General features: G+C 47.3%; 1 protein-coding gene across 20 annotated transcripts in view; it reads left to right on the top strand.

The window, feature by feature from the left end:
• The window catches only part of CTCFL (CCCTC-binding factor like), a 51,739-nt gene extending 39,911 nt beyond the window's left edge, over positions 1-11,828 (top strand). For 17 of the 20 annotated variants that reach the window (XR_003536500.1, XR_003536508.1, XR_003536489.1 and 14 more), the window contains 2 exons: positions 335-421; positions 5,046-11,828. The gene's annotated coding sequence lies outside the window, so the exon portion shown is untranslated. The remainder of the gene's footprint in view (positions 1-334; positions 422-5,045) is intronic. The other 3 variants (XR_003536503.1, XR_003536504.1, XR_003536505.1) reach the window with 1 other exon arrangement.
• The last annotated feature ends 7,549 nt before the right edge of the window (positions 11,829-19,377 follow it).

Below are 19,377 nucleotides of genomic sequence, written 5' to 3' on the forward strand. Positions count from 1 at the left end.
TTTCCAAGTCTGACATATAGCATGATGTTACAAATTCTGGCCTGTGACAGCTTGAGGAATATTTATTTGTTTAGGCAAAATATCTTTCCTTCCAAGTCTATTTTAAATGCCATAGAAATGTTTTCTTACTCCTTTTGTTTGTCGTGTTTGGTTATTAGAAACCTCTGCTCAAGGTCACCAGTGACACAACCATCCTTTGCAGGAGGCATTTCCAGGGGTTTTGTGTGGATGGCTTCAGGAAATCATGAGGGGATGATAGGGAGGAGAGGAAGATGGAGGGTTAAGAACTTTTTCTAGAGTATTTGAAAGCTTTCTTTTTCTTTGCAACATGTAGTAGAAGAAGTAACCACGAGGCAGGAGTTGAAAGCTGAAGCTGTGCAACACAAGCCTGGCCCAGTCTGATGTCAGGGGACAACCTTTGGTGAGCTTTGTTTCTTTCTCTGTCCTCACAGTTGGGAATATGACATGATTTAAAACTGCTGTAGCATTAACTGCCCCGTTACACACAGCAGAAAGCTGAGGGACCGACCTCATCTGCTAGGACAAGTGTTTTAATGCTGTCCAAAGTTCAAATCAATCAAAAGGTCAAGCTTGTTTAAGGCAGTGAGTGATAAGGGGGGGGGGATGTCTCGGGAAGCTCATTCCTAGTTGTTGGATTTAAGCCAGCCTGGCTGCAGGAAAATCTCCAAATAGCAAGAACCCTGGAGAACAGTGACAGCTGGGAAACTGTGGGCTGAACCTCCCCTTGCTGGAGCCAGAGAATTCCCATCAAATGCAACAGAAGAAGAATAGACCCTGGTGAATAGGGAGGGATGGGAGGGAAGAGGGAACTCACACCTTGCTCAGTTGAGACTGGACTTTTTTCCCACACCATCAAAGGCAGAGTTTTGCCCTCTCAGTGTTTTCTTCTGTGCAAGGATAACATGGAAAACTTTCTGTGGAAAACTCTCCTTCTGGTTCTGTGAGGGGCTGCTCAACATTTTGGAAAACTCCTTCCATAGTTTGTAATGGCTGCTTTTTCAAGGGTCTAGTGGCTTTATTTAAAACAAACCAAAATAAATTTAAAAAAAGACAAGAGGGGCTGAGGACTTCTTAGAGTATGTTCCTGCCATTTGAGTTGTATGATGGGGGGCATTAGTGGGGAGCTCATTAGCCCCTGTGGCACATGGCCATGCTTTCATAAGCTTGCAAGACAGGATTTTTTATATACTTTTTTGTGTGTGCGTGTCAAAGAAAGCATTCTGCAAGGGCCAACTACAGAAAAAAATCCCTGGTCTTTTTGGCAGAATTCCCTGGTACTTATACAGCCAGGATTTTCTGTGCTCCAGCTCTGGTGTGTGACCCATGCTCTCAACACATCCAGGACCAAATGAGGATCTTTTGACTCAGGGCTGAATCTGACCGTTTTTCTTCTATGGAAAAGATGTAAATAATTCTAGGGACGGGTGAAGAAAGGTGATATTTGGGATAAGGAAAGGTGGCCCAGGCTGCTGGCCTGGCCCTAAGAGGAAGGATGGGTTGAGGACCAAGCCATAGACCTGTATCACAGGACCACCATTGCTTAGAGATCTGATGGGAAGCAGCAGAAAGACCCCCAGACCTGGAGGGAGGCTACACAGCAGCTTGGGGGCTGTGCTGGTGGATGAACAGCCCCTCATTTGTGTTACCACATTGCTCATATCCAGCTGAAAGTAAATGGTGACTGAAAGCACCATGGTTCCCTCTGTGCTCTGTTCTGCAGGAGCACTAACACAGTGCAGGCAGAGAGGGTGTTTTGGATATCCTGGGCCTGTTGCTGTTGGTGTTGGTCTTCTCAGCAGTGAGCAATACAGTGGCTACAGGTTTCCAATCCAGTGGCCACTGCACACCCCAAAAGAATTGGCATGGAATTAAGAAATAGAGCGTGTCCCTTGGGAAGGCAGGAGGCATCATAAGCCTGGGATGCAGCTGAAGAACTGGCAAAAGTTCCCTCAGTCCAGCTCCAGACCACTCAGCCCACGAGGGCACCTGCCTATCTGGTCCCTCCAGCCACCAGGTCAGGTCTGTGCTGCTTTCACTCACCTGCAACTTCACCATTGGCAGAACCAGCAACACTGCAACAGAGAATGTGGATTTTTCTGAGCTCTGATTCATGACACCAGATGTGCCTGTGCTTTTTTTCAAGCTCATTTGAATGTATGCAATGGACATCTAGCTTTGAAAAATCATCAGTTGCCAGATGTCTTTTAAATTGTCTACCTTGCAAAATCGTCAGTTACCAGATGTCTTTTAAATTGTAAACCTCTGTAGTCAGAGGTTAAAACTGTGTCAAAACAGGCACTGATAAGAATTCATATTACATTTAAAATGTACTATGATTTCCTCCAGCTCTTTCCCCTGAGAAGTTCTTGGATGGAAATTTTATGGCTCACGAAAGATTTGCCACCCGCCCATCGCTATAGATTCAGTGATAAATGCTTTTAATAATTAACAGTGGCAGGGGGCCTCTGTCTCATGGATCTCTCACCTCTCAGACAGCAGAAATAAGGCCTGTTGAACAGGAAGAGTCATGGGGGCTGCACAGTGGTGGAGGGTTCCTGCAGCTGTACAGTTTGGGTCCCGGTGCAGATCTTCTACGACTGGAGTTATTTGTGAGCAGGATTTTGTCCTGTGCCAAGTTTGGAGCTCAAGGCAGCCAGAGGAGCAGGGAGGCTTGAAGAGTTCCTAAGGTAAAAGAGGTCTGGGGGCAGTTTGGGGCTGGAAAGAGGCTGTGCAAGTCACAAGGACAAACAGGTTAGGCTGTGAGTTTCCTTCTTAATCCGACTCTCCAGGGTCTCATCCAGCCTCTGTGCTGGCTGCCAAAAGCTCATACTGAGCGGCTATTTTGGGATACAGCAACACCAAGTGTTACTTCAGAGATGTTTGGAGAGAGATTTAATAAAATCAACTAATAAGGTTTGACGTGCTGAAGATTAGAAAGAGCCATTCCGAGCATCTGTGCTGACCTCGGGGGTGGGAGGCTCAGGGGAGTCATGTGTGTCCTGGGCATGGATGCCCTTCTGGGGTGGCTGGTGGGACAGGGCTGCAAACTGCCTTGGGCTGTCAGCTTCTGCTTTTGTTTTGATGATTTAGGTTGGGGTTTTTTTGCCTTTTTTATCATAGAACCAGCCCAGAATAGAATCACGAGATTGGTGTTTATTACTTTCCAAATAATCTATACTCTGGTTTTAGTGCTGACACTGTATGAAGGGCTGTGTCACCGCTGCGCTCATGTTTCCATGTGACACCACAGATTACTGTTTTTTCCCATTTCATAACTAATAAGTGAAGTGAGTTTGACAGCCTTGGTTTCAACTTCAGCCTGTTGGTTCCCATGTCACAGATAGGCTCAGTTAGCAGCAAATTCTTGTCAGGAGAAGAGAGTTACAGCTCCAGCTTAAAATGTGCTAGCGTCCAGTGCAAAGCTTTAAATTCTTGACCAAAGTTAGATAAAGCCAGCTGAAAGTGTGACGTTTGAAATACACTATCTATTTATCTTTTCCTTCTGACCAAAAATACCTAGAGTGGAAGTATGTGTCTTTGCATCCAAGCAGAGAACAGTTGAGCTCCTCTAAAGAAAAGCATAAACACAGAACTTTAAATATTCTGTTTGTTAAAATCTGTGCAACTGTTCCTCTCCCTACTTGTGTATATGTTATCTATATTAAAAAAATGGTATGTATATACACATCATTAAAGAAAAAAGAATGATTAGTTTTCAAGGTATAGGAAGCTTTTTTAAGTGGTAGTAAGAAAAAATTGTTAGCTCTCCCCCAGTAGTCATTAATAGCTCCGAGCTCCAGCCTGAGTACAGATGGAACTTTGATATGATCACAGATTTGCAGTGAGTATGTGCTGTGTATCGTGCTGCTAATCCTGTGGTGGAAATCACCTCCTCCTAACACCTGGTGCTGGGACCTGACACAACTGATTTCAGCTACAGCTTATGCAGCCTCATGGGCTGGATTTGGGCAGCTCAGAAAGCACTGGGCACTCTCTGCCTGGTGCTGTGTGCTGATGTCCTCCCATAAAACCTCCCCTCTGCAGCTGCTGTCCCAGGCTGCCCTCCTGGGCCACTTTCAGCCCAAACATTCACTCAAGCCCCTTTTCTCTGTGCTGGATGGGGACTGCTCCTCCCCTCCCAGCAAAAGGGTTTGTGTTTAGACAATGTTTTTAGTTGTGGTTTCCAGCAGGATGAGCTGTCCCACCTCCCAGCTTGGGTGAGGGAGGAACAGTGTGTGAAATACAGCAGCTTCTGAGGTCAAGTGCCTGTGGAGTAGGGAGCCCTGGGCCCTTTGGCTACAGCTCTGGGCGTCTTCAGGGAATGCTGTTTCCAGAGCCTCCCCTGCTGCCTGGGGCTGGGCAGGGAGCACAAGTGCCATAAAAACTGGAGCCAGATGTAGAGTCCGGAGGGTTTTGGCCTCTTTGCTAATTTTCAGCAATCAGATCTTGTTATTTAAGAGTTTTCTAGAAGCTGAATGGAAGACTGGAGGGGGTTTTGGAGGGGCTTTTTTGGTAATAGTTTGCTAAATTTATGGTTTAGATCTGAAGGGACCCTTAGCCTGACCTCTGGTATATAACAGAGTATTGAATTTCCTGCACTTAACTCCCACAGTCCATCCAAGAACTGCCTAATCACAGTGCTTTCCTAGGAAAGCAAACACTCTTAAATGCACTTATTTCAGCATGGTAGACATGCTTGTTATTCCTGATAGTTAGAAGGAATGGGGATTTTCAAGAAGGCTCTTGGATGATCTCCTGACCAAGGCTTTCCCTGCCTTCCCCTTGATCCCATCCCTCTCCCCAAACTGCACCCCCCATGCTGCTTGTCTCCTGTCCTGGTTATGCTGAAGGTTATAGAGACATTAAATAAGCTTGAGGGGCAGAGGAAGAAGAGGTGTCCATTTTGGGAATTAGGAAGGGGCAGACATGTAACCCAGCTCAGCAGCAATGGGGTTAATCTGACTGTGCCCCACATTTGGGTGGGGATTTGTGAACTTAAACCAAGTATTTATTATTCCACACAGATGTTTGCAATGACATATGAGCCATCACTGCTGTTCCTTTTCCTTGCAATGGCACCATGACACAAACCCTGCTGGACCAGGCACTGCACCAGTGCAGAGCAAAAAGCTGTCCCTACCCCAAAGAGGTCTCAGACTCACAAGGTAATTACTTATCTTTGTCCATTAATTTCCCTTTTTCTTTTTTTTTTTTTAAGTACCCAGATAATATTCTTTCTCTCCCAGACTCAAAGTACAGTGACAAATAAACGATTTCAAGTATCCTCCTGAGATAGGGAGAACTGAGATAGATGTTGCCAGCAGGCACTGATCCACCTGTGGTGGTGGAAGGTTGGGGGATTCATGGGGGAATGACAGATCTGGAAAGTTACAGCGTGGCTTTTCTAAAATGACACAGCCAAAGATATTCTAGAGATTATCCTCCAAAAACTCGGTGGTCAAGGGCTTAATTACTTAAATAGCGGTCAAATGTCTGCTTGTTATCAATCACCTATTGCCAGTTGAACTGCATTAATGAGGGTTTCTTGATAAAAGCTGCCTTATCATCCGGAACTGAGATACCCAGCCTAATGTGCTCCAGCAAGGCTTGAGGAAATGCTCCTCTTAGCAGCAAAGGAGACGATTTGTCGCTTTCCTGAATTAGCCTGAGTCAAATGGATGGTCAGACCCTCCAGAAAGGAGCAATTTCTTTCACTGCTTGTGTTAAAGGAGTGCTTTATCCATGTGTCAGAAAGCATTCTGGCTGTCTTGCAAGAGTTTAGAGTCCAACCAAACACACCTTGGTGGCCATTTGCAGTGGCCAGGGTTGAAGGTCACAGGGCAGGGTCACTGCACCCTGAGGGGATAGCACTGGGTTTCACTGTACATCCTACCGCCATAACCACTTACCTCCTTGGAAAAAATGGGTTGGAAATGGTATTTAACATTGTTGATGACAATTTTTCCAGATTTATTACCTGTTTTTTGTTCCCTGTTTGGCTGCCTGCTCCCCTTCCATCTGCCAGCCCTGTAATCCACCTCCTCTTATCTCAGCACAGTTCGCTCCACCTCTTGCTCATTTTTGTTTTATTGCCCAGCTAATCTCATTCTCCTGCTTTTCCTGACACTGCTCCCCTCTCCCCATCTGTGGAGATTAAATCACTTTTCCTTTTGTTTGATGCCGCTCAACATTCCCCTATTTCACTCAGGCTTTGGGATACTTCCAGGCACTTTTGCTGTTGTTGCACACATCCATTTTCCTGGCACAAAAAGGCCAATCAGCATCTGATGGAAGCGTTACCGAGTCCTCGTTTCAACCAGTTCTCAGAGATGTCCTGAATGTGAAATGGAGCTGAGCCCAGCCTGCACAGTGCAGCAGAGGCAGGTGTGTGTGTCAGGAACTCCAGGAGCATCCACAGGGTGCTCAGGGCAGCTCTAGAGTGGTGACAGAACCTGGCATCTGAATATTAGCCAAGAAAACCCGAGATCAAAGGCATGGGGTGAAAAATCTCCAAGCAACCAAAATGTGAAGTTTTGGAAGTGGTTTTCCGTATTGCTGGTGATGTATCAGTGTAGTTAACCATCATCCCTATTTAAATCTAGTGGCTTGTCAGTGTTCATGGCCCCAGCAGTGTCATTCTAGTTACTGCTGAGAGTTGCTGGGGGTTTTAGGCTCAAGGTTGAAGCCAGTCTCCCTGTTCAAGGGTGTTAAGTGCATCCTGGTTTGGGGCACAACTGCAGCTATAGGGGGGGACAGTGGATTTTCATGCTGTGTGTTTCTGGCACCCTTCCACCTTCCTGCACAGAGAACAGTGCTGGAGACTCCCCTACCAGTATTTCCTCCTCCTGTGTGACTGTGCAAGTCCACTGACTGCACTGCTGCTCGTGTTGGCTCAGAACCGGAACCAGCAGAGCCTTTAACCCCCTGGCAAACCCTGGACAATTTCAAAATCCCTTGCAGGGACCACATGCACTGCCAGGACTCCTCACAGCTGGCAGTCGCTGTTCCTTCTCGCTGTGAGCACCCCAATGTGTTTGCTACCAGAACAAACCCTAAAGTCTTCAAATAACCCCCCTTTGAGTACATGGGAGATGCTTCCCTTAGCAAGGACAGCTGCTGTTTGGCCCTAATCATTGAGTTTAGATGTTTATTTTTATTCTGTTTGGGTTGTATCTCTTGCCTTAATCTCCACTTGCAATGCTAACCATGATGCATTTGCTATATGTCCCCTCACTACTTTTATCTACCAACATGTTTTAAATAGGTTTAAAGAGTACAGGAGCTAAAAAAAAAAAAATCAGGCAGCTTCAGATGAAAGCCAGCAGCAGGCCTTTAAAAATAGAGTGGCAGCCCTGCACGAGGTGCCGAGTAAGTGGGTGCACGGGAGGGGAGCGGAGTGGCTGCAGAGGCTCTGTTTAAACAGGAGGTAAATAAGTGGCTGGGGGAGCTGCAGTTCATCTTGTTCCCTTACGTGTTGCCCAGATAATGCAACATATCTTGAGGCAGGCTGGTTCTAAAAATGGACACAGCTCTTGGGTTTCACTGGGTGACGCTCAGGCTGCGCTGTCCTGCAGTCTGCGGTGAAGCGTCCGTGGGAGCAGTGAAATGGCATTTAGTGTTTCAAAAGTAGCAGCAGTGCTCAGGTCTCGTCACTGGTACTTTATGAAGACTTCTATAATGAGGAATGTGTGACTTTATACCATGGTGCCTAATGCAGAAGCAGCTGCCTGTAAATCCCTGGGGTCAGGCAATGTTTTGTTAAAATTCCCCTTCCTGCTGTGGTTGACCTGTGAAAACAGCAATCATCTGACAGTGACAGCAGCACTTAATTAGTAATTCAGGATTAAAGTGTTCTGTCCAATGAGTAATTTCACAGAAGCAGAGTTTAGAACTGGAGCAGGTTTAATATAACAAAACTATTGTCATGAAAGCCTCCTTGGCATTTTAATGGTGTTTTTCTTTGATCTAAATATACACGAGAAGTTGAGAGGATGTTTAAATCCGAGCAGGGGATAAAAGGGACCAAGAGAAAGACTCAAAAGTCTTGTCCAAACTCCACACAGTTGTGTGAGCCACTGGCTTCCCTAGGACAGGGCATCATCCCAGGGAGCTGCACTATTCACCATTCCTCTCACTGCTCCAGGAGTGTTCCTGTCTTTATCTTCCTTCTCACCCTCCTCTCTTTTGCGTAGTTGAGCACAGCTCAGCTGTGCAGAGGATGAGTATTTGTTAACCTCCAGTGGCTGCAGTAATGGTCAACTGGCCCTTCCGTGCTCCCAAAGAGACTGTGTTTGGGTTGGGCATATGCTGCTCACTGACATGGAGAATTCTCCATTTCTTTCTAAATGAGTCTTCTCAGGCTGTCCCTGTTCAGCAAATTCAGGAGAGAAAGGGCAGCAGGGCCCCTTGACCAAACCATGTTCTGTAGAAGGTAGCAGAGAGTGCAGCCTTCCCTGTGGGAATAAAGTGATCCTCTGTTGAGTGAAGTGTTGCCTACAAGGTTAATTAGCTGTAGAAAATGAGCTCGAATACTTAGGAGTAATGAATCATAATGAATCGTTATGTTTGAGGAGTGACAAATTCATGCATATTTTGGACTACTTGTTTTAGTCAGAATGGAAAATAGTGCAATGCTTTTTTCTGTTGTTCTGCCTTCATGCTGAGATGTCAGGAAGCAAATCAACATGGCCAGAGTTTGTAAAGTCTGGCAATGCTTGATTGCACAATATTTAATCTCTCTCCTGAGTCTTTGAGCTGGGCTAGGAGCAGGAGCTCCTCTGGAATCAATACATTTGCCTCCACCTTCAGTAGATGGGATTTTGACCTGAAAAAACACAAAACTTCTCCTAAGCTAAAAGAGAAAAAAAAAAAAGTTGTGTTGTCCTAATCCTGTGAGTGGTAGTGTCCTGTGGCAGCTCTGATTGAGGCGTAGCACCCTCATCTAGGAAAGCAGATTGAATTATAGCTCCACCTCCCATACCAAGGTGAGTCAAGGGACCTATTTGTGGCAAGATTCATCAGATCCTTCAGCTCCTGCTGTTCCCAGAAGAATCTCTGGAGTTTTTCTATGGAATTAGATCCAGCAACATAACAAGCTAAGGGGCAGACAGACATTGTAACCCTTGAAATACCTGGAAAGTAAGGATAAGCAAGCTACTCCTACCTGGAAGATAACTTCTGGAATCTCAATGTAAGATGAAGGACATTGTGAAAAAGAGGGTCTTGATAAGAGGAATTTGTTCTTAGCCCCTTTCAAGAATCATAACATATCCCTAGGTGAGCTGAAGCCTGACACAAGCTGCTGTGCTTTGGGGTTTTTTTTTGGTGTGGTCCCAAGTTTCAGCTGGTTCAAGGCTGGAGGAGCTGTGAGCAGGGGGAGGATTTGAATTCACAGCCTCTCTTTTAAATAGATTGGTGGTTCCAGGAGAGCAAGTGATACTGCTGCAGTGATTAAATTCTTTGCTGGGTTGATGCCTCTGGAAGTGTTTGGAGAGATTTGACAGATCTTTCAGTCTGTTGAAGGTTCCCATGGTGTTGGCCCAGCCATGACTGTGTGAGGCAAACTGTTTGTGTCACCCCTGGGAGAAGGCATCTTTCTCATTCACAGAACAAAGAGCTCTTGGGCATTCAAAGACAAAAGGTACCAACTGACATTTAGTTCTGCTACTAATTATATGTCAAAAACTGATACAAGTTAAGACTAAATTAGTGCACTTCTCCAGATGTTTTCACAGTTGCCCTGCCTGCAGCAGGGGGTTATGTTCTGAGTTGTTAGGTACTCAAACTGGTCCTTCTCATCTCCACTGATGTGGTTGCTCCTGGCATGATCAGGTGCAAACTCCCACTTATTAAGTGCTATGAAGGAATCATTCTGACACAAAGTGGAAAATTCTCCTTGGGGTTCAGAGCTCTTGCAAGAGGCAGCCAGTGAGGTGGCTGCTTGTAGAGCTGACCCCATGCTTCAAGATGTGGCTTCATATACAATATCTGTGAAAGCAGCTATTCTTGCTCTTGCCAAACTCCTCAGAAGACCCATAAAATGATGTTAATTGTAAGCCACAAGCTGGCTCTTATCTTTGAATTGTTTTTCTCTGACAATTTTAAGAAGAGCTCAGCATGTTCTCAGTAGGAGCTGATGGATGCTGAGCACTTCTGAAATCCTGCCAACTTCATTTAGGTTCCTAAATGGGAACTGAGTGCTTTTGAACATATGATCCTAAGGGTGCATTTCATAACACTATAGCTCTGTCCATATCATTTCTTTCCTCTCTCACTGTCCCCAGAATGCTCCCAGCAGCAGCAATAACACCAGGAGCACTGGGCTAGTCAAGGCTTGAGTGATGCCTCAGTCATGATGTCAGCTCAAGCCACACTGAACAGAATTAAATGACAGCAGTTAAAAGGTGCCTGTCTGCATCCAGTCTGCAGTAAGGTCACCATCATCACTACCAGCATTATGGGTATGTTTGAGATAGCTGTGGTAGATTTTTTATGGATGTATATGAAAACAAAAATCTAGTGCAAATTCTGCCTTGTATTTCAGAGTATTTCATCCCATGTTTCAGGCCATGTGCACTCTACTCGACAATGCTCTGACTCTCAATTTCAGGATTCAAATTTTCTCCTAAGTAGGTTCTTGGGGCAGATATAATGAATATTTTTTAGTGTTTGAGAAGCAGAGTAGGAGGGCAGACGAGCCTTTATCTGAAGCTTTTCCAACAGAATTAGTGCATGGACAGCATCTGTTTTGGTCCTGTGAGGCTGACATCCTCTCCCAGCAGACTTGGCAGGGAGCAGAAGAACCACATGTCAAAAAATCTGGGGGGCCCATGCGCTGTGGACAAAAGTATGGCAAAGAATTTAAACATCAGTGAGTGGAGTGATGCTGGAGGGCTGGCTGAAAGCGATTAGCACAGTGCTCTGGAATGCGGCGTTTCAATAGCGGCTCCAGAAGGATCTGCAGCCCCATTGACTTCTGCAGCGTCAGGAAAGAGCCCTCACACTCCAGCTTTTTGCCAGTGTGAATGGGAACGTGCAGGGCTGTGTGTGCAGCAATCACAGAGCTCCCTGCTCTGGTTCTGCACACCCTGCCCCGTGTCCTGCTGATGGGGGGTTTCCTTTGCTCCACGGGAACCTGATGCCCCAGTGACTCAGGTGGCTCTGGGTCCTCGTGCATTGCCAGAACCCCCCCTTGTCAAATCTGCATCAATATCAGCTGTAGCTTTGCTGTTTGCCCACCCTGGGCCAAAGGCACCAAAGGCCACCTGTGGCCACGATCCAGCTGTTGTCAGCTGTGCAGTTGGGTGGTGTGGGGCTTGGGTGTTTTGTTGCCACGTGTGTCAGTGTGGGGCTTGGGTGTTTTGTTTCCACTGCTGCTGGGTTTTGGCCTCTTTGGGAGTGCACCAAGTGGGACTAAGCTTGTGTCTTTGGTCACATTCACTTGTTTAATTTTTTTCTTTATGTTTTCCTTCCCCCTCCCTTCTGATTTCTAGGTAGATAATCAAAGTGTGAAATAAATTAAAAATAAAGCTGGGTAGAAGGCCTGGCTGATGAGAGCACATACATTTTTAGTTGAGGTGGGAGAAGAACGTGCTCATTCAAGCCCTCATGGAGGGCAGGGAATTCCCTGGCTTTTGTCTAAATATGGCATGCGAGAGCGGAGCACAGGCAGTGCAATGCTTCACTGAGTATTGTTTAAAAGGGAGCTTGGCAGTGGCCAGCAAGTAGGATTCTTGTGAAAACATGGCACAAGGAGTTGTTTGACAGATTCTGACATAGCAAAGTCTTTACAAGGGGCAAAAAAAAAAGAAGAAGGAAAAGAGAGAAACTGCAGAGCACATGAAGCCAAAAGCATAGTCTCTGCCTCGAAGATTGCAGGATAAAAGGCACTTAGCACTGGGTCACACCCTGCAAGCTCTGTGGGTCTGATCCTCTCAGTGATCGATGGCACTGAGTTAAAATCCACTCCTAAATGATTGCCTGTTGTCAGTCACCCAGAAGAGGGGATGAAGAAGAGTGAGAGCTGGGGAGGAGACTGTCATGGCTTGCACCCACTCACCAGAATCTCTGTCTCAGACTTGCCTGGTTGGATGGACCCATTCTCTACCATCTCATGTTTCCCCTGCGGGTAAATGGCATTGCATTAGCAGGTTTTTGGATGCAGGACTCAGTCCCAAGCAATCCCGTGGTTTGTGTGGGTGTCTCCCTTTTGCAAAGCTTATGCTAAGTTGTGGCTTTGAATATCTATTTCAGCAGTGAGCAATGATTCCTGCCTGGAAGAAAACCCCTCTCCCACTGCCTCTGCCACGTCTGGAGACATTGTGAGTCCCTCAGAGCAAAAAGGCCTTTACACATCTCAGCAATGGAGAATTTTACCTCCAAAATTCCAAGTCTGCTCTTGAAATATGGCCATTATGTGAGTGTGTTTTGAGAGAGGGAAAACTTACCTGGGATTCAGTGCACTTCTGGAGGTCTCAGATGGAGACACCTCACTCGGTGACTCTGCTACTGACACCAGCTACTGAACAGACTGTGTAGCTCATACAGAGGAGGTCTTGGCTCAGGCTTCCCCTTTTAAAGTGGAGCCCTCCCCTAAATTCACCTTGAATGCAACATCCATGCTCAATCACAGCTGGAGCTTCCTCACATCAAAGATAAGACACTCTTCCTCTGGTTGGTGGTTTGGATGGTGTCCTGCAATGTAAACTAGAATGATAGGAGTAGTCTGTAATTAGCACATAACCTCAGGCAGTTTTGTTCCTGAAATGCAAGGCCTAAGTTGTTCTGCTGCAATAGTGTTGGTTTAGTGAGTTCATTAACTGCTCAGCATCATGTCAGTGAAAGCTGTTCCCTAAGAGCTGCAAAGGTATGGAATAGGAACCAGGAGTCTCTGATCCAGTCCTGCAGGCATCTTCCAGTGAAACCGAAGGGAAACCCATCATATGTGTTGCCCATGAGATGCACTCCATGGCAAAGCAACGAAGCCCAAGAGTTTCTGGATCATCTTAGGAAAGCTCGGGGGAGAGCAAAGGCAGGGCAGCACTCCCCCACCCTTTTTGAACATTTCAGTTGATGTTGTTAATTGTGGCGGAGCTGCTGCAAATATTTCGGAAAGCAAATATTTGATGTCCCCATCCAGCAGAAAATAAGTCGAAGGACCAACCTCCTGCCACTCACTTGGTCACTGCAACAAAACCGGGGCTGAGAATCAACAGCAACGATGCTGAGCTTTTGTGGTCACCTCCTCTCCAAACAAGGACTGTGATGTGAGAGCAAACAACACCTGCTCGGAGGAGCTGGGCACGGGCTGAAAGGGAGCTGGTGGGCAGAGGCTGTTTGTGCAGCACTGGGCTCCGGGGTGGGGCTGCTGGCAGAGGCAGGAGGAAGATGATATCTCCATCAGCCCGTGCTAATGTGAGAGGCAGAAATGGGCGAGCTCCTGACTTCCCTGTGCCCCGGCTGGTGAGTGATGGACAGGGACGACTCCGTGCCTGCCAGGAGGAAAGCCCTGGAGTGGGACTGCCCTCCAGCCAGTCCTGCTCTTGGCTGGGGTGTGGGTCACATCAGAGGACAAATCAAAGGGTTGTCACAAGGAGAAAATTGGGCAGCTCCTTCTCTGGCGGAGGCAGCAGATCAGTCACCACTCACATCTCTGCCCAAGTGTGAATTCTCCAAGGAAGACCAATATCCCTTTGCCCTAACTGGAAAGCAGGGGAGATGGCACGTACTTCACATGCTCTGGCTGGGCCCAGATACCCAATGTGCAAGTGATCTGCCTTTGGGTGCTGCTTTTTTTCTTAAACTTTTTTTTTTGTTGTTTTTAGCCTTCTAAAAACAAACTTCGGATTCATCAGCTGGAAGTGATCTCATCACATTAAAGATTCACTTTCCTGGGAAACTGAACTTCTGGTTTAATCATGGGAAAGTCTCACCTTCCCTTTTTTATTTTCTTTTAACTGAGTTTTTATTGAAATTAGCTTGGCAGACCAACACCTCAGAACCAAAGACACAAAAGAAACCCCTTTGTTACTACTATTTTTTTTTAATCTCTTGATTTTCTTACCAATCTCGTGATTTTGGAGATAGCAAGTGATATTTGGATATTTAAAGACACATATTCAAATCTATAAAGTAGGCAGGCTCCCTCATAATACATTTTACCAACAGTCTGTTTATCCCACCGCTGGCAAAAAAATAGAAGCAAACCCCAATAATTAATTGCTACTCTGTCTTTAGTACTGTTCTTTGAACTGCAACACTTTTTGTTCACTCCTACTCTTTTTCTAGCTCTTACAAATGCTCTGCACAACTGGAAGGTGGCTCAGCAAAGCCCAGTGCAGTATCTCTGTAGCCAAGCAAGGACAGACTTGGCTCCTCTTCAAAGGGAGCTTTTATCGAGTGTTTAGTGTGATGTGACAAAGCAGGGAAGTGTGCCATGGATGCAATGCTTCCAAATCCCCACCTTCTACCTTGATTGAACTTGAGAACAATTATCCCTTGCCAGGGTGATGAGCCCTGCCAACGTGCATCTTGTTTACAGCTGTGCTCAGTTTTTAACATATTTTCCTGGTTTGGACTAGGACAGCACGATTCTGCTTTATGACCTGGACAAAATCCATTTAAAATCTCAAGTTTCTCGTATTTTACCACAGGAACCAGAATGTGGTGGTTTGGGCTGGCAGCCCCAGTGCCCCAGGATGACACTGCTCACGTGTGCAAAGTGACGCCTGGGCCCCAGCAGACCTGCAAGGTATCACTGTCAGTGTGGGAAAGCTTTGGATGGGGCCAGTAGAAACTAAAAAGATTTATTCTGGGATTATTTTATTGTGCTTGGAACAAGCATTTACTGTCTGGTGTGACTGAGCTTTAGACGCTGCTGTAAATTCCAGATGAAAATTGCACAGCATTTGCCATTCCGTTTTGCCCTATTTTATTTTGTGTTTCCTTTTCATCCCTAGATTCTGCTTTATTCTGAATTCTAATGAATTTAGATCATTGGATTAAAGTCTTATTATAAAAAAGCAAACAAAAACAAACAAAAAAAACCCAAAAACAAAAACAACAAAAAACTCCACACATTTTGGCCAAAAATATTTGGCTGAACATTTTTATTTTACTAATTTCCCAATTGCCTATAGCAGTCACTTTAAAAATATCTGCACCCAAACCTAGTTTTACTTGAAAATATCCTCTTCCTTTTCTCTCTCTCTCTTTTTTTTTTTCTTCACAAGAACCAGGCCAGTTTTGAGAGAAACTTTAACATGAAAAATGCACATCAGCACCCTGAGAAATTTCCATGTTTGGCTTCGAATCTGTCAGGTTACATGGAGAAAAAAATATGTTGTAAATTTTCTTGTTCTGTCACTTTGTAGTTTGGTGGTTTTGCCTTGCCGTTTAGGCAGAATATATTGAGAACAGGAGCTTTTCTCCCTGGTCAGTCCTGCTCTGCCCTATTTTTACCCAGCTGATCCCAGCCCATCGCTCTGTGCCTTGGCAACTTACTGGCTTCCTCCTCTTTTCTCTGGATTATCTTCCCTCTTTTTGTTGACTAAAAGGACAAGTCTATTTCAGCTGAAGGAAGAGCCAAGATTATGATGTGGCACTGAACTTTGCTGAGGATTCACTGTTTGTCTCTGAAATCACCCTTGGACAGCGGTGAGACACCAGACCATCTCCTGGTTGGACTTGGCTCTGTGCTGTGATTCCAGGACTGGCTTGGGGTCCCTCTCAGCATGTTCCAGGGTGCAGAGGCACCTCTGAGCAGTGAGGAGTGTTTTCCAGTGAGCCCGTGCTGAGGCAGCATCAGTCCAGCTCTTTGCTGCTTTGCCCACCTCGTGTGTGCAGGAAAAACCTTGGCTCAGCCTGGGCCAGACCCACCTGTGAGCGCGTGGATGGGGACGTGCCTCACTGCAGGCTGGGATGTGCTGCTGGGAAATAGCGTTGGCTCTTGGCCAGCCCGGAGCAGGGAGGTGGCAGGGAGTGCCTTTGATGCCTCGGCTCTGGCTGAGCAGTGGCTCTGGGAGGGGTGGCCCCACAGGCAGTCACAGCGAGGCTCTCCAAGAAGCCGTTCCCATTCCTGCTCACCGTGGAAGCAGCAGCCCACCTGTTCTCCGCTGTGCTGGAATATCAGCCGGTGCCTTGGCTCTGTTGTTTCAGGCTGCAGTGGGTAATTTTTAATCCCTCTATTCAGAGTGTTTCGAGGAACAGGAGGAGAAACATACGGCATATGCTCACCTCGCCTCCCAGGAGGTGTGGGGGAGTGTGTCCCAGCAGCTGCTGGGGTAATCCTTGTCCTTCTGTCCCCAATCACATCCGAAAGGTGTCCCCAGCATGTCTGGGCATCACCCCGCAAGCAGGTGGGCTCCACTGGCTGGGCAGGGCTGATGGGGGCAAAGTCCCTTCCTCCCTTCTGCAGCCAACAGGGGCATGGACAAGGGCATGTGCAGGACACAGGGACTGGAGGAGTGACTCCATCCTCTCCTGAGTTTCCCTGAGGCAGAGCAACTCCACAGTGGTGCTGGAGGCACCTCAAAGGCGCAGGTTATCCCTCCACAGTCACACTGAGGCTTTTAGGGTACGGGTGCCATGAGTGTTTGAAAGTTGATTGGATTAAGGACTTACATTTGGCCAAAGAGGGTCTCTGGTGAGATCTGGGCTTTGATCTTAAAGCACACAAGATATCTGCAGTAGTAGAGAGGGGGGAGCAGGTTGAGTGCTCAGCTACTGGGACCTGCCTCCTGGATCCTGCAGCTCCCCCTGTCTTCCCTTGTCACCAAATCTCCAGCACGTGAGGCTTTGATGCCCTGTCATTGCTCATTGTCCTGGCCCTCACCCTGACCCAACTGCAGCCGACAGGAATGGTGTCAGTGGGGCCGGTGGCATAACGAACATTTTGTCTTCTCCCTTCTCTTGTTCCCTCCTGTGTCCCCTCCTGCCCACCCTGCTCTCGCTCTCTCGCTGCATCGCCTGCTCTGGGCACCATCTGGTGAATTTTGGGCTGTCTCATCTCACCAACTGTCGTTTGTCCTGGCTGTGGTGTAAATGCGCTCACGTTTTGCTTCAAAGGACCCCTAAACCACTCTCTTTGTGGACCAGCCGGGCTGTCGGAGAGGAGCCAAGCCGTTGGCACTCAGCAAGCAACAAGCATTAATAAAAGCATTACAGTGAGGTTAGAGCCTCATTAAAGTAATGCTAACGAACCGGCTGCCTTCCAAAAGTATGAAATTTTTGCTAACACTTCCTCCTTCTAATTTTAAGTATATTTAAATCTTTCTAGGGAGGCAATATTCAGTTCTCCAGGCTACAGCATAAGCAAGGCCCATTTCAGAGGAGCTGCTCTGGAAGTGCACTGGTACCCCTGGGAGTGTTCTCCAGCCCCATCCTGCAGCCTCACTGCCATGACCACACAGTGGGGCTGCCCAGAGGTTCTTCCCCCTGTGCAGTGTCCTGGAGCTCACTCCACAGAAGCCCCAGTGCTCCGGGGTGCCTGCCAGCACTGGGAGATGTGGACTGAAGGCAGGGGCTGGACCCACTGCTGCCCCATGCTCCCAGCCTTGGCCACAGCCAGCAGACTCGGGTTAGAGCAGCCAAAGGAACCGCTAATTGACCCAGGCTGGCACGGGTCTGGCCCTGAGGTGCAGACAGTGCCCTTCATCACAGCTCTTCTCCACTACTGTTGACTCGCAGAGACACTGAGATGAAAGGCTTGGCAGCTCGTATCTGCTGCTGGCACCCTTTGCCAGGTGTGTTTGGAGGGGGGAGATCCCACGGTTTGTGGTCCACAAGCAGCATCTGAGCTTTGCTGGGTGGAGATCGCTGGGCTGAGGGCTGGGACTGACGTGCCAAAGGGGCTTTGCTCTGGGACCCCCTCCGGCCTCCTCGAGCATCCTCAGGGCTGGCTCCAGGTGGTTCTCCTGGCTCCCCACGCTCCCCCCGGGCTGTGCAGCTCTGTGCCCGCTGCGGCAGACACCCAACTGCCCGCCGAGCCCGCGGCTCCATTGTAAAGCAAATTAATTCGCCGCCGCGCCGAGGAATAGCCGTGCTCTCGGGGAGGCTTGGCAGCAGCAGTGAGAAAAGCAGCTGCTCCAGGACTCACAGCCCCTTTTTATTTCATTTGCCTGGTTTTAGCAGCATGCGATGGGCACATGAGCAGCAGCTCTGCCGGACATCTCGCTGGCTGGGGGGCTGAAGCTGCTGTCTGCCCCACTCCTGAATGAGCACACGGCTTCTCCCTGCTGGTCCTCCTCCTCTCACCCCAGACAGATTTTTATTCTCCTACTCGCTTTGAAGCAAACCCGGCATTTTCATTGTCAAAGGACAGTGTTTGATGGATGAATCCCTCTCTTTTACCTTGCCTGATAGGGAGGGTACAGGGTGGTGGTGTTTTAAACAATAAATACCACTTTCTTTTATGGAAGCAACCAGTCCAAATGGTTTCTGCTATGTTTAACAGCCCGTTTGGAGGGCCTGCCCGAGGGAGAAGGTGTCATCAGAATAAACTCAGTGTTTCAGCACTGCCTTATGTGCGACTTGTTGCAGAGACTCACTCAGAGCTGGATGAAGTTGCAGGTTTGTACTAAGGGTGTTCCCCCACTGCCTCCCGAATCTTGTGGGTTAGGGGGGCTGCAGAGGCGATTGCTCAGCTCCTGAGTGTCCATGCCTGGGGCTGGCAGGGTCTGTGGGAGTTCATGTCTTGCTGCAAGATTTCCTCTTCATTTCAAGCATTACGACACAGATTTTCCTCTTGCAAAGGCCCCAGCTCTGCAGACAGGCACTGTCCTCACTGCAGGGAAATTAATAGGGTGTCTTGGAGCAAAGGTAAAACTAAAGTACATAAGTAAATGTTTGCAGGATCAGGACCTTATTCAGGCATAAATCAGGTAGCTCCAGCCAACAATAGAATTACCTCAGTATAAAATCCCATGTAAGCCAGTAAGATCAGCTCCAAACCTGCTATGAATTTGCTTTTTGTTTCCATGCCAAGAATATATCACTTCTAACTGCTGCAATCAGGGCTGGTCTTTTCAATTTATTTTTTTTTTAAGTGTTTTTGGGCACATTTATTTCCCGTCACCAGCAGATGCGAGCGGAGCCTGACCCTCCTTCCCTCGGGCATGTCCCAGCCTGCTTTTGCCCACAATTAATTGTCGCTATCAGGGAATACTTTTTTCTTTCCTTGCCTTTTTTTGTTACTGCATTCGGTAAACAAAGGGACAGCAGTGACGATCCAAAACCGTTCTTTTTATTTGCCTGGGAACAGAGTCAACTATTTGTGGGTCTTTTGTTGCTGATTTTTTTTTCTCTTTTTAGCTGGTGACCGTTTAAACAGCTACTGGTACCTGTGGTGAGCGTGTACTG

This window comes from Neopelma chrysocephalum, unplaced genomic scaffold (genome assembly GCF_003984885.1).
Source record: "Neopelma chrysocephalum unplaced genomic scaffold, ASM398488v2 Primary Assembly neopelma1_119, whole genome shotgun sequence".
Taxonomy (NCBI): Eukaryota; Metazoa; Chordata; class Aves; order Passeriformes; family Pipridae; genus Neopelma; species Neopelma chrysocephalum.